Below are 16634 nucleotides of genomic sequence, written 5' to 3'. Positions count from 1 at the left end.
CCATTCAGTAATTAAATTCCAGTGGCGAGTAAGTCGCTCTCAGAGCTGCTCAACTGCACCGTGGAATGAGTTTGTCGTCTTTAACTTGGCCATTCAGTAATTAAGCTTCAAATGTTCTCGAGTATCTCTCAGGTCTGATCAAGAGCACTTTGGGATGTGGCTTTCCTCTTTAACAGCAACCCTTCAGTCATTAAATTCCAAATGTGACAGTGTCTGTCACTGAGCTGCTCCACTGCTCTCTGGGTGTGACTATCCACTTTAACTGTGGTCAGTAAGTATATAAATTCCAACTGTTGGAGTGTCTCTTTCGGGGAGGTTAAACTACAATCTTGAATGAGACTATCCTCTTTAACAGTTTCCATTCAGTAATTAAAATCCAGATGTTAGAGTGCCTCTCTCAGGACTGATCTACTGCTCTCTGGGATGTGGATATTCACTTTAATTGTGACCATTTACTGTTTTAATTCCAAACGTTTACATGCCTGACTCAGACTTGCTCTGCTGCCACTTGGAATGAGGTTTCCTCTTTAGCTGCGTGCACTCAGTAATTAAATTCCAAATGTTTGCAAGTCTCTCTCAGACTGTTCCACACCTCTCTCGGATGTGAATGGCACCTTTAACGGTGGCGATCCAGTTATTAAATGCCAGCTCTTAGATTGTCTTTTTCAGGACTGTTCTACTTAATCTTGGATACGGCTCCTTTCTTCAACTGTCACCATTCAGTAATTAAACTCCAAAAGTTAGATTATCTCTGACAGGGCTTTTCAACTGCAATCTGGGATGCTCCTGTCTTCTTTAAGTGTGACTATTCTGTAATTAAGTTCCAAATGTAGAATGTGGCTCTAAGAGCCGCTCTATTGCACCCTGCAATGTGGCTCTTCGCTTTAATACTGTCAATTCAGTAATTAAACACTAAATGTTACAGTGTTTCTCTTCGGGCTTTTCTACTGAACTTGGAATGTCCCTTTTAACTGTCACCATTCAATAATTAAGTTCCAAATGTTAGAGTGTCTCTCTCAGAAATGTTTCACTGCTCTCTGCGATTTCGTTCCCTTGAACTGTGACCGTTCAGTAACTAAATCCAAACTGTTAGAGTTTCTTTGTCAGAGCTGTCCTACTGTAATCATGGACAAGGCTTTCCTCTATTACCGTATCTACTGAAATTATACTCCAAATATAAGAGTGTTTCTCTTAACACTGACCAACTGCACTCTGGGATATGGTTGCCTTCTTTAGCTGTGTCCATTCAGTAACTAAATTCCAAGTGTTTGACGGTCTCTCTCAGGGCGACGCAGCTGTTCCTTGGAATCTAGCGGTCCTCTTTAACGATGGACATTTAGTAATTAAATTACAGTTGTTAGGCCGTCACCTTAGGGCTTTTTTAAAATGCTCCCTGTAATGTGGCTGTCATTTTAACTGTGACCATTGAGTAATTAAATTCCAAATGTCGGATTGTCCCTTTCACTCTTGGATGCGGTTGCCCAATATGTATGCTTTTCTATTCCATAGTTAAACTCCAAATGTGCACGTGTCCCTCTCTCGACTGATCTACTGAACGTTGGGATGTTGTTATCCTCTTTAACAATCTTCATTCAGTAATTAATTTCCAAAAGTTGGAGTATCTCTCTTAGAGTTGCTCTACTGCACCGTGGAATGATCTGTCAACATTGACTGTGCCCATTCGGTAAGTAAACTCCACATGTTTGACTATCCCTCAGTACGTATCGACTGCACTCTGGGGTGTGGCTGTCCCCTTCAATTTTGGATATCAGGAGCTGCTTCAGAAAATGCTACAGTGTCCTTCCCAGGACCGTTTTACTGCACTTTGGAATACGGCTGTCCACTTTAGCTATGTTTATGATAAATACAATGCAAATGATCGAAACTCTCCCTTTTCTAATGCACTCTGGGATGTATTTGCCATCTTTTACTGCCACCATTCAGTAATTACATTCAAAATGTTACAGTGTCTCTTTCAGGACTGAACTGCTGCTCTCTAGGATGTCCCAGGCGTGTGTTTTAACTGTGATTATTTATTATTTATATTCTAAATGTTAGAGTGACTCTCAAAGCTGCTCTACTGCATCCTGGAGTGAATCTGTCCACTTTAACAGTACCCATTCAGTAACTAAACTTAAAATGCCATAAATATCTCTCAGTATTGATCGACTACATGCTGGGATTTAGCTGCCCTCTTTAACTCTGACCATCATGTTATTAAATTTCAACTGCTAGTGTCTCTGTTTTCACAACACTCTTGTATGCCACTGTCCTCTGTAACTGCGTCTACTCACTAACTTAGATCCAAATATTAGAGTGTCCCATTTAGCACTGATATACTGCACTCTGGGATGTGGTAGTTCTCTTCGAACAGTGACTACTCAGTAACTAAATTCCAAATGTTAGACTGTCCCTCTCAGGACAGATCTACTCCACTCTGGGATGTGGCAGTTCTCTTTAAACGTGACCATTCAGTAATTGAATTCAAAGTGTTAGTGAGTCGCTCTCAGAGCAGCTCCATTGCATGCTGCAATGAGGCTGCCCTCTTAAATTGTAACCATTAAGTAATTAAGCTGCAAACCTAAGACTGTATCTCTCAGTACTGATCCAGTGCACTGTGGGATTTTGATGTTCGCTTTAAATGTGTTCATTTAGTAATTAAATTCCAAATATTGCAACATCCCTCTCAGAACTGATCTACTGCACTCTGGGATGCGGCAGTCCTCCTTTAAATTGGTGATTTAGCACTTAAAACCCAATTGTTAAAATGACCATTTCACGGCTGATTTAATGCACTCTTGATACAGCTGTCCTCTTTAACTGTGAATATTTGGTATACATCTCCAAATGTTAGTGTGTCCTTTCAGAAATTATGCACTACACTTTGGGATGTGGCTGTCCTCTTTAACAGACCCCATCATGTAAGTAAACTCCAAGTGTTAGAATGTCAATCCAAGGACTTACCAACAGCACTCTCATGGCATCAGGTCAGATATGGGCAAAGAAACCTCCTGCTTATTACCATCTACCGCCCACAGCTGTTGAGTCAGTACTCCTCCATGGTGTTCACCATGGAGGAAGCACTGAGGGTAGCAAGGGCATAAAATGTACTCTGGGTGGGGGGGCTTCAATGCCCATCGCCAAAGTAGCTCAGTAGCAACATTACTGACTGGGCTGGTCGAGTCCTAAAGGACTTAGCTGCTAGACTGGGTCTGCAGCAGGTGGTGAGGGACTCAACACGTGGGAAAAACATACTGGACCTCGTCCTCACCAATCTGCCAGCCGCAAATGCATCTGTCCATGTCAGTATTGGGACGAGTGACCACCGCATAGTACTTGTGGAATCGAAGCCCTGCCTTCATATTTAGGGTAGCGTCCATTATGTTGTGTGGCACTGTCACCGTGCTAAATGGCATAGATTTCGAACAGATCTATCAAGGCTAAACTGGGCAGCCATGAGGCACTGTGGGCCATCAGCAGCAGCAGAAGTGTACTCAATTACAATGTGTAACCTCATGGCCTGGCATATACGCCATACGACCATTACCATTAAGTCAGGGGAGCAACCCTGGTTCAATGAAAAGTGCAGAAGAGCATGCCAGGAGCAGCACCAGGCATACCTCAAAATGAGGTGTCAACCTGTTGATGCTCCAAAACAGGACTATCTGTGTGCCAAACTGCGTAAGCAACATGAAGTCCTGCCACATCCAGTCGTAAATGGTGGTGGACAATTAAACAACTAAGTGGAGGAGGTGGCTCCACAAATATCCCCATCTTCAATGTTGGGGGAAAAAAGCAAGTCACTGCAAAAGATAAGGCTGAAGCATTTGTAACAATATTCAGCCAAAAGTTACGGGTTGATAGGCCCTCTCGGCCTCCTCCTGAATTCCCCAGAATCACAGATGCCAGACTTCAGCCAATTAGATTCACCCCGCATGATATCAAGAAACGACTGAAGGCACTGGATATTTCAAAGGCTATGGGCCCGAACAATATTCTGGCAATAGTACTGAGCACCTGTGCTGCAGAATTTGCCGTGACCCGAGCCAAGCTGTTCCAGTACAGCTACAACATTGGCATCTACCAGGAAATGTGGAAAATTGCCCAGGTATGTCCTGTAAGCAAAAAGCAGGACAAATCCAACCCGACCAATGACCGCCCCATCAGTCAACTCTCACTCATCAGTAAAGTAATGGAAGATGTCATCAGCAATGCTATCAAGCAGCACCTGCTTAGCAATAACCTGCAGACCGATACTCAGTTTGGGTTCCAGCAGGGCCACTCAGCACCTGTCCTCATTACAGCCTTGGTTCAGATATGGACAAATGAGCTGAGCTCAAGAGGTGAGGTGAGAGTTTCATCCCTTGATATCAAGGCAGCATTTGACCGAGTATAGCATCAAGGAGCCCAAGCAAAACTGAAGTCAATGGGAATAGGGTGAATACTCGCTGCTGTTTGGAGTCATACCTAGTGTAAAGGAAGATGGCTGTTGTTGTTGGAAGTCAATTATCTGAGCTCCAGCACATCAGTGCAGGAGTTCCTCAGGGTAGTGTCCTAGGCCCAACCATCTGCAGCTGCTTCATCAATGACCTTCCTTCAATCAAAAGATCAGAAGTGGGGATGTTCACTGATGAATGCACAATGTTCAGCACCATTCAGGACTCCGCAACTACTGAAGCAGTCTGTGTAGAAATGCAGAAAGACCTGGACAATATCCAGCCTTGGGAGGATATGTGGCAACTACCATTTGTGCCACACAAGTGTCAGACGATGACCATATCCAACAAGAGATAATCTAACAATCCCCCCTTGACATTCAACGGCATTACCATCGCTGAATCCCCCACTATCAACATCCTGGGGGCTACCAATTACCAGAAACTGAACTGGAGTAGCAATATAAATAGCGTGGCTGCAAGAGTAGGTCAGAGGCTTGGAATCCTGCGGTGAGTAACTAACCTCCTAACTCCCCAAAACCTGTCCACTATCTACAAGGCACAAGTCAGGAGTGCGATGGAAAACTCTCCACTTGCCTGGATTGGTGCAGCTCCAAAAGCACTCAAGAGGTGTGACACCATCCAGGACAAAGTGGCCCGCTTGATTGTCACCCCATCTACAAACATTCACTCCCTCCACCACCGACGCACAGTGGCAGCAGTATGTACGATCTACAAGATGCACTGCAGCAGCAAACCAGGGCTCCTTAGACAGCACCTTCCAAACCCGCGACCTCTACCACCCCGAAGGACAAGGGCAGTAGATGCATGGGAACATCACCAGCTTCAAGTTCCTGTCCAAGTCACACAGCTTCCTGACTTGGAACTACATCGCCTTTCCTTCACTGTCGCTGGGTAAAAATACTGGAACTCCCTTCCTAACAGCACTATGCATGTAACTACCTCACATGGACAGCGGTTCAAGATGGTAGGTGACCACCACCTTATGAAGGGCAATTCGGAATGGGCAATAAATGCGAGCATAGACAGCGACGTCCACATCCCATGAATGAATCTAAAAAAAAAGTGGGAACAGCGCAGGGGCAGAGACTGCTCCAAGCAAGATTTATCATTGTTCCCTTAATATATAACTCGAAATTGTTTCTGAGGAGATTTATTGACTGTTAACCGTTATTCGGATGGAGAATGTTCTGTAGGTGATTTGTGGTCAGTCCTTTAATAAATGGATCGTGATTGTTTTGTAGATGAATTATGGTCAGACCTTTAATAATTGGGTAGTGATTGTTCCGTAGGTGATTTACCATCAATCCTTTAATAATCGGACAGTGATTGTTCTGTAGGTGATTTACGGTCAGTGCTTTAATAATTGGACAGTGATTGTTCTGTCGGTGATTTACGGTCAGTCCTTTAATAACTGGATAGTGATTGTTCTGTAGGTCATTTACGGTCAGTCCTTCAATAATTGGACAGTGATTGTTCTGCAGATCATTGGTTATTTCTTTAATAATTGGATAGTGATTTTTCCAGAGTTGATCTGATCATTTCTTTATTGTTTTTATGGATGTTTCTCCAAAGAATTGTGAACAACTATTAGCATTTAAATAAGTCTGTATTTGCTTTTATCTCAAAGTAAGTCTTTTATGGACAATCCCTCATAACCTGAGATGGGGAATTCTCTCGATTTGTTTTGTGGACGATTCCTTATTTGTGGCGATCTGATTTCCATTTCTGTGATTTGTGGAATCCCTTTGAGCCGCAGGTACGTTGATGTTAATCTGTTTCTCTATCTGTATGTACGTGGTCCTGATCTGGGGCTGTTCCAGTAGAAAGGGCTCTCCCTGCAACCACTAACTCTTGCGCATTATAATTGTCCTGTGTTCAGATTTGTGAAGAATGAATTTGGAATAAGTTCTAATTTTCTGAGACATTAATTTTAAAAAGCATTTTTTTTGAGAAGCAGAAATTTGTTCCCCACTGCAGTGAATTGAATTTTCATTATTGAACCTGACCCATGCAGTTAAACAGGTCAGTTTACCTGTCTGTGTCTCAATCTCTTAGGCTTCTCCGATCGGACAGTTTGATGTTTGAAGTGACAGAGATTGCATTATTGGATCGTTTGGTCTGTCCCTCCTTCATATTTCTATTTATTTATATCATACTTAAATATATTGTTTTCCATCGATACTGCTGTGTTTAACTGACTGGCAGTAATAGGATAATGTAAGCTGAGAGTCTCAGAGCAGGTTTTCTTTGTGTGGAAATCCAGCGTCCAATGAACTGCTCACTCCATGACAACCTAAATTTATAATTTCTCACAGGAAATGTGGTCAGATTTGGTGGTCTTGTGCATTGAAGCTGAGTTCTACCTTATTCTAATAAACTAGTGAGTGAGTGTTTCTGAACAGTCTGTAACTGTGTAACTATTTATCCCACAGTATCACTGTTTCTGTTAGGCCGTCTAAGATTCAGCTGTTTTATTCTGAGCTCTTAACCTGAGTCAGTTTGCATGTGCTAGGTTAGGGGGTACTCATTCAGCACAGGTTAAGGATAGAGCCTGGGATCTTCCTGATCTCTGCCTGGAGCTCGATACCATACTGGATATGTACCTTTAATTATGTACATCTAATTCCCTCCTCTCTCTTTCGCAGTCAGTCTGGGAGTACCTGAGTGAGCAGATTGTTCTGCCCCATTCCCATATCAAATACATTGAAGATGGCCAACACACGGACAGTGACACAGGAGATGGATAAATCGAGTCTTCATACACACCACAGTGAGATCAAATCACCCACAGTGAACAGGGGGTAGAGTAAGCACAGACTGAGGATGGGGCCTGGGATCATCCTGTGCTCTGTGTGTGCAGCTCAGTACTACACTTTTGGTGAGCAGCTTACTCAGCATAGGCTGGAGATGGAGCCTGGGATCATCCTGTCCTCTGTTGGAGGAGCTCAGTACCCATAACAGTGACTCAGCACAGGTTGTTTATCGTGCCTGGAATCTTTCTGTGCTGTATGTGAGGAGTTCACTACCTATAACTTTGAAAAATATCTCATTATCACAAGTCAGGAATGGAGACTGGGATTTTCCTGTGCTCTGCGTGGGGCTCAGTAACTCACTGGCTGAGAGCAGCTCACTCAGCACAGGCCGTGGATGGGGCCTGGTATCTTCCTGTGCTCTGTGTGTGGTACTCAGTACCATACCTGTGTTAAACGTCTCTTTCTGCACAGGCCTCTGATGGATCTTGATTCTGTCGCTACTCTCTTTTGATTGTCCCTTCCTTAGTCCGCGCTCTGACCGCTCTGGTGATGTCAGGGAGCTGGACCGAGGAATATCCAGCTACTGAGAAGACAGTGGGTATATGACAGACACACAGGCAGCTGATTGGTCAAAACAGCTCATCACTGAGGTGACCGGACTGGAAACGGGATTGTGGGTAGCGGGTCACTGATTCTGGTCATTGTGGGTGTTAATAGTCATGGACCAAGGATAATTTGTTAATGGGTCACTGATCTCCGGTTCCATTATTTTAATTAGCATTTGACCGCTGATCTTAACTTTCCCAGCAGAACGAGCAGGGGGAATGAGGATCAATGGTAATGGTCGCTATAATACAGAGCTCACTCTACATTTCCCTATACTGGGACTGGTCAATACTGACACTGCGTATAAATTGGGAGTTCACTGTCAGCGTAATGCAGAGGGAGCTCTGTATTATACCTACCCTGGAATTGCTTGATACTGGTACTGGGTCTATAATGAGGTTCGCTGTCAGGGTAATGTGGAGGGAGCTCTGTATTGTACCTACACTTGGAGTGCTCGATACTGACACTGAGTATATCGTGGGGTTCACTGTTTTGGCAATGTAGAGGGAGATCTACATTATACCTACACTGGGAGTGCTTGATACAGACACTGGGTATTTAATGGGGTTCACTGTCAGGGTAATGTAGAGGGAGCTCTGTATTGTACCTACACTGCGAATACACGATGCTGACACGGGGTATAAAGTGGGGATTCACTGTCATGGTAATATAGTGGGAGCTCTGCATTGTGCCTACACTGGGAGAGCTTGATACTGATACTGGTTATAAATGTGGATTCACTGTCAGGTTAATGTAGAGGGAGCTCTGTATGGTACCTACACTGGGAGTGCTCGATACTGACACTGGTTATAAATTGTGGATTGACTGTCAGGGTAATGTAGAGGGAGCTCTTTATTTTACCTACACTGGGAGTGCTCGACACTCACACAGGGTATAATGTGGGGGCTCACTCTCAGGGTAATGTAGAGGGAGCTCTGTATTCTACCTACACTGGGAGTGCTCGTTACTGACACCAGGTATAAAGTGGGAGCTCACTGTTAGGGTAATGAAGATGAAGCTCTTTATTTTACCTACACTGGGAGAGGTCGATACTGATATTGGGTATAACGTGCAGGTAGGAAAATAGGAACGGGATAGGGCTGTTATACCCTCGATTATACTCCACTATTCACGATGATCCTGGTTGAATTGTCTTCTAACTCCCTTCCCTTATTTTCTCTCCTTTGCAGTCTGGTTCTGATTTTAAGATCACATCCCCTTGTCCTTGATTCCCCGACTAGAAAATAAACTTTCTATCTCCCTTCTCGATACTTTTCAGAGTCCTAAAACCCTCACTCAGTTGGAATCATCTCTGAACCTGCTATATTCCAGAGAATACAAGCCTCGTTTATATAACCTTCTTTGGGCTCCTTATCTCGAGAGACAATGTGTAAGCGCCTGGAGATGGTCAGTGGTTTGTGAAGCAGCGCCTGGAGTGGCTATAAAGGCCAATTCTGGAGTGACAGGCTCTTCCACAGGTGCTGCAGATTTTTTTTTTGTCGTGGTTGTTACACAGTTGGCTCTCCCCTCGCGCTTCTATCTTTTTTCCTGCCAACTGCTAAGTCTCTTCGACTCGCCACCCTTTAGCCCCGACTTTATGGCTGCCCGCCAGAAGCAGCCATATTCCAGAGAATACAAGCCTAGTTTATATAACCTTACCACACAAATTAACCCCTGGTGCCCTCATATGATTCTGGTGATTCTGTGTTACTCCCCTTCAATAGCCAATATATCTTTTCTAAGATGCGCTACCTGGAGCTGTACACAGTCCTCCCAATGTGATATAGACAGGGTTTTATATATCTGCAGGAAAATCTCCACTTTTATATATTCTTATATATAATTGGACTTGGGTATATGGAACATAATTTTGAAGTTTGCAGGTGATACAACAGTTAACAATGTAGTGAATAGTGAGTAAGACAGTAACAGACTGAAATGTGACGGAGGCAGACTGGTGAAATAGGAGCATGGGAGATACAATTTAATTTGGATATGTGTGAAGTGAACTACTTTGTGAAAACAATATGTGGACGGCAGCATAATGTTAATGTTACTGGGCTGGTAATCCAGAGTCCTGGACGAATACTGTGGAGACATCGGTTCAAATCCCACCATTGCAGCTGGAAAAAATTAAATTCAATTAAATGAATGTTGAATTTGAAAAGCTCGACTCATTAATAATGATCAGGTAATTGCTAGATTGTTGTAAACTCCCATCTGGTTCACTAATACATTTCAGTGCTGGAAATCTGCTGACCTTACCTGGTCTGGCCTACATGTGACTCCAGACCCACAACAATGTGCTTGACTTTGACCTGCCCTCTACATTGGCTGAGCAATCCATTCAGTTATTTTTAACAGTTACAGTAAAATAGCACTGTGGGTGCCCCTACACCACACAAACTGCAGCAGTTCAAGAAGGCAGCTCACCACCACCTTTTCAAGGGCAATGAGGGACGTGAAATAAATGCTGGCCTTGCCAGTGACACTCACAGTCCATGAACTAAATCTAGAAAAACACATGCTGTTGCAGTAGAATCTAGATGATGCTATTCTGAGTGGGGTCCAAGAGCAGAGGTACCTAGGGAACATAGAGACAAATCTTTGAATGTAACAGGGCACGTTGATATCGCAGTTAAGAAACCGTTACGGATATTTGGTTTTGCAAATGTAGGCAATCCTTTAAAAAAGCAAGGATCTCGTTCGAAACCTTTACACATCACTGGTCCGTCCTCAGCTGGAGTATTGTGAGTAATTCCCAGCACCATACTTTCATAAGGATGTAATGACCTTGGAGAAGGTAACGGAGGTTGACAGGATGATATTAGACACGAAGATAAGAAATAGGAGCAGGAATAGACCATATGCCACGTCGAGCCTGCTCCACCATTCAATATAATCATGGCTAATCTTGCTCTTCACTTTCCTGCCTGCTCCCATATCCCTTGATTCTTTGAGACGCCAAAATATGTCCATCTTCGCCTTAAAATACATTCAATGATGGAACATCTACATTTCTCTGGTGTAAAGAATTCAAAGGATTCACATTGCTTCGAGTTTAAATACATATTTTCATCTCGGTCCCAAATGATCATCTGCTTATCCCAGCCAGGGCAATGACCTCTCACTATCTACCCTGTCAAGTCCCTTCAGAATCGTGTATGTATCAATAAGGTCACCTCTCATTCGTCTAAACCCCGGAGACGATGGACCCAATTTACTCAGTGTCTCATCACAGGACAACGCCTCATCCCAGAGACCAATCTAGTGAACCTTCACTGTACTGCCTTCAATGATTTAAATATGGAGACCACAACAGCACACAGTATTCTAGGTGTGGTCTCACCAAAACCCTGTACAATTGTAGCAAAACTGTTTTTTCTTGTATTCCCATCCCCTTGCAATAAAGGCAAACATGCCACATACCTCCCTAACTGCTTTCTGTACCAGCATGCTATCTGTCTGTGATCTTTGCACCAGCACCTCAAAATCTCTCTGAACATCAACATTTAGAAGATTTGTTTTTACATTTAAAAGATATCCTGCTTTTCTATTCTTATGAATAAAGTGAATAACTTCACACCTCCCCACATGAGAGTCCATCTGCCAGCTTGTTGTCCATTCACTTAACCTGTCTGTATCTCGTTGCTGCCTTTCTGTGTTCTTCTCACAGTGTTCATTTCTGCCTCCCTTTGTATCATCAGCTAACATCGATACAATAGTCTTTGTCATTAATACGGATTTTAAATAGTTGAGGTGTCAGCACTGATCCTTGTGGTACTCCAGTGTTCACTGCCAGCCAAAATGCCCCTTTTTATGCCGACTCATTACTTTCTATCAATTAGCCAAGCCTCTATCCGTGCTAATATATTGCCTCCAAATCCAGGTGCCCTTATCTTGCCCATTAACCTTCAAGTGTAGAACCTTGGGGCGGCACAGTGGCGCAGTGGTTAGCACCACAGCCTCACAGCGACCCGGGTTCAATTCTGGGTACTGCCTGTGTGGAGTTTGCAAGTTCTCCCTGTGTCTGCGTGGGTTTCCTCCGGGTGCTCCCGTTTCCTCCCACATGTCAAAGACTTGCAGGTTGATAGGTAAATTGGCCATTAGCAATTGCCCCGAGTATAGGTAGGTGGTAGGGAAATAGAGGGACAGGTGGGGATGTAGTCGGAATTTGGAATTAGTGTAGGATTAGTATAAATGGGTGGTTGATGGTCGGCATAGACTCGGTGGACAGAAGGGCCTGTTTCAGTGCTGTATCTCTAAACTAAAAACTAAACTTGCAGAACGCCTTTTGGAAATCAAACCAGTCCCCCTTTAACAGCCCTACTAGTTACATCCTTAGAGAAACTCTAATAAATTTGTCAAACAGGAATTCTCTTTAGTAAAACCACATTGACTTGTTCTAGTCAGACTGTACATTTTTACGTGCATGGCTAAGACTTCCTTAATAATAGATTTCAGCATTTTCCCAACGACTGACGTTTGGCTAACTGGCCTGTGGCTTCCTGTGTCCTCTGTCCCTCCTTTGTTGAGCAGGGGTTTTACATTTGTTAACTTCCAATCTGCTGGGCCTGTGTCAGAATCCAGGGAATTTTGGAAAATCATAACCAGTGCATTGAATATCTCTGCAACTATCTCTTTTAGAACCCCAGGATATAAGCCATCACGTCCTGGAGATATGTCACATTTTAGTCCCATAAGCTTTTTTACGGATATTAATTGTTCAAATATGCATGATAACTAATATAGAGGGTAACACATTGCAATTTATTGTTAAATTAGATGTCGTCTTTAATACAAAGAGGGCAATATTCTAGGTAATGGTTAAAGTAGGCATGATATCTAATATAGAGTGTAAAACGATCCAGTTAACTGTGAACTTAGGTTTTGTTCCAAATGCACAGGGCACAATCTTGTTAATTCTTAATTTAGGCATGATAACTAACATTTACAGTAAAATGCTCTGTTTGAATGTTATATAAAGTCACCCCGAATACAGAGGGGATAATATTATGGTTAATAAATTAGGCATGATAACTAATATGGGTTGTAAAATGTTCCAGTTAAGTGTTAAATTAGCTACCCCTAATAAACAGGGGTATTCTGGTTCGTTGTTGAATTAGGCATAATAACTAACATTTACAGTAAAATGTTTTGGTAATTTGTTAAGTTAGATGCCATCGCTAATATGCAGGTATAATCTGGTTAATTGTTAAATTTGATGTCATCTCCAATAAAGAGGGTGTAATATTATGGTCAATTGTTAAAGAAGGATGGAAAACTAATGTAGAGTGTAAAACGTTCCTGTTCATTGTTTAATGAGATGTCATCCCTAATACACGGGATAATATTTTGGATAATTGTTAAATTGGGCATGATTAATAACAGAGTGTAAAACGTTCCTGTTCATTGTTAAATTAAATGTCATCCCAAATACACAGGGTATAATATTATGGTTAATTCTTAAACTAGGCACGATAACTAATACAGAGTGTAAAATGTTCCAGTTAATTGTTAGATTATATGGCATCCTTAATAAAAAGGTTATAACTTTCTGGTTAATTGTTAAATTAGACACGATAGATAATATGGAGTGTAAAAGGTTAGTTAATTGTTCAAGTAGATGTCATTCCTAACACACAGTGTATAATCTGGTTAATTGCTAAGTTAGGCATGATAACTAATAAAGTTTAAAACGTTCCAGTTTTTGATACATTAGACTCGTTCCCAATAAACAGGGGCTATTAGGCATGACAATTAATAGGTAGCATAAAATGTTACATTTAATTGTTACATTATATGCCATCTCGAATACACGGGATAGACTTTTCTGGTTAATTATTAAATTAGACATGATAACTAATATGGAGTGTTAAAATGTTCCAGTTAATAGTTAAATTAGTTGTAATCCGTAATACAAAGGTGTAATAGTCTAGTTAATAGTTAAATTAGACATAACTAACAGAGTGTAAAACATTACAGCTAATGGTTAAATTCAATGGCATCCCTACCACACAGGGTATACTATTCTGGTCAATTGTAAAATTAGCCATGATAACTAATATGGAGAGCAAAATGTTCCAATTAATTTTTTAATTATATGTCACGCTATTGCACAAGATATAAACAGGGAAATTTATTATGGGGAACAAATAAATTTTTGATCAACTAAATGCATACTTTGGTTCTACTTCACAAAGGTGAACAGAAATATCATACCAGAAATGTTGGGGAACACAGGGTTTCGTGTGAGAGAGGAACTGAAGGAAATCAGTATGAGTAGAGAAATTATGTTGGGAAATCGATGGGATTGAAGGCCGATAAATTCCCAGGGCCTGATCGTCTGCCTCCCAGAGTACTTAAGGAAGTGGCCCTGGAAATAATGGATGCATTGGTGGACATCTCCCAAGATTCTGTAGATCTGGAACAGTTCCTACAGATTGGAGGGTAGCTAATTTAACTCCAATACATAAAAAGGGAGGTAGAGAGAAAGCAAGGAATTATAGACCAGTCAGCCTGACGTCCATCGTGGGGAAAATTCTAGAGTCCATTATCAAAGATTTTATGTCAGAGCACTTGGAGAACAGTGGTAGAATCGGGCAGAGTCAGGATGGGTTTACGAAAGGGAAATCATGCTTGAAAAATCTACTCGAATTCTTCGAGGATGTAACGAGTAGAGTTGATGAGGGGCAGCCAGTCGATGTAGTTTATTTTCTCTTTCAGAAGGCTTTCAACAAAGTCCCCCATAAGAGATTAGCATGTAAAATTAAAGTGCATGGGATTGGAGGTAGTCAATTTCGATGGATAGAAATTGGTTGGCAGACAGGAAACAAAGACTAGGGATAATTGGGTCTTTTTCTGAATGGAAGGCAGTGACTAGTGGAGTACCGCCGGGATCTGTTCTAGGACCCCAGCTATACACAATATATATTAATTATTTAGATAAGGGAACTGAATGTAATATCTCCAGATCTGCAGATGACACAAAACTGGGTGGGAGGGTGTGTTGTGAAGAGGATGCAGAGAGACTTCAGGGTGACTTGGACAAGTTGAGTGAGTGTGCCAATGCATGGCAGATGCAGTATAATGTGGATAAATGTGAGGTTATACACTGGAGCAAGCAACTGAGTTCGATGATCATCCATGATCATAATGAATGGTGAAGCAGGTTCATAGGGCCGAATGGTCGACTCCTGCTCCTATTTTCGATGTGTCTATGATTTTATATTCTGATTAATTGTTATATGAGACACGATGGCTAAGATGGAGTGTAAAAGGTTACAGTTAATTGCTAAATTAGATGTAATTGCTAACACACAGGGTATAATATTCTGGTTAATTGCTAAATGAGGCATGATAACTAATACAGAGTGTAAAACGTTCCAATTTTTTTGATAAATTAGACTCGTCCCTAATAAACAGAGGACAGTCTGGTTAATTGTTAAATTAGGTATGACAACTAATATGTAGTATAAAATGATACATTTAATTGTTAAATTATATGCCAACCCTAATACACGGTATAGAATTTTCTGGTTAGTTGTTAAATTAGGCATTATAACCAATAGAGACTGTAAAGCAATCCAGTTCATTGTTAAATTAAATGTCATCCCTAATACACAAGGTATAATATTTTGGTTAATTGTTAGACATGAGAGCCAATATGGAGTGTAGAATGTTCCAGAGCCATGTCGGCAAAGGATAGCCCTTATCTCCGAGAAGCCACCCCTCCATCTGATCCAGTTCAGTGAACAGCAGTAACAACCGGGACTGGGTCAAGACTCAGGTGTCATGGCAGCTGCCTGAGAAGCGGTCACACATTCGCTGCAAGCATCTGCGGTGTTCACATACCAGCTTCATCTAGATTGAGAGGGTTCCTTTAATGTTGACGTCTGCAGCTGGTAGCCTGTCGGGAGGCCTGATGGCTACATGAGTGCATACTATTAACATCACAACCTATGGTTCTCAGGCAATGGTGCCGAATCAATAGTCCTGTGGGCCTAGCTGTGAGAGTCCGTCCTGAAGTGGACATCCTCACTGGCCCTCTGGTGCAGGGCATTGGTGACCTCCCTGATGCAGCGGTGCACTGCTGACTGTGTGACCTCATAAAGGTCTCTGGTCGGCTCCGAAAAGGCTGCAGAGGCGTCAGGCTTGATAACCGCTGTTGCTAATAGGAGCAAAGGCATGGGATTTCCACTGGATGCCGTGTGCTGCTGGTCATCCTTGAGCAGGGCACAGAGATGTGTCACCACCCTCTCTATATGCACAATTTCCTGTGACACTGCTGCTCTACATCCAATGGCATGTCATGTGAGGCCTGCTGATGCACGGCAAATGCAATGGGGAGCTCTTCTTGGGGGCTGCTGCACACGATCTGGTGCCTCGACGTGGATCGGTCCTGCCTGTTGGTATTGCCTCCCGTGCATACGGATCCTCACGTGCAGAGGATCACACAATGTAGGATGAGCCATACCTATTTCCATGTGATAAATAAAGTTGAACCCTGCATGTTTTCGAAGGTTCCTAACAGGGCATGGATTGGTGTTATGGGTACATCAGCTGCTTTCCTGGATCAAATATGTGGCGTACCACGGCATTGCCCATCTTGGCTAGAACTCAGAGTGGCACAGTATGACCACATCAAGATCCTACCAGCTGAATCGATTGCCCTCATCATCCATAAAACCTTAATGTTCCTGCCATTTCTGACAGGCTCCCCACACATAGGGTGCCTAGTGTGTCATTGCCCCATCACAAACACAGAGCGCACACTTTTAAATGGTGGATGGTACACAGTACCTCCCTTCATGCC

Source organism: Heterodontus francisci, chromosome 28 (assembly GCF_036365525.1).
Source record: "Heterodontus francisci isolate sHetFra1 chromosome 28, sHetFra1.hap1, whole genome shotgun sequence".
NCBI lineage: Eukaryota > Metazoa > Chordata > Chondrichthyes > Heterodontiformes > Heterodontidae > Heterodontus > Heterodontus francisci.
The sequence above is the reverse complement of the archived record's forward strand: the minus strand, read 5'-3'. Positions refer to the sequence as shown.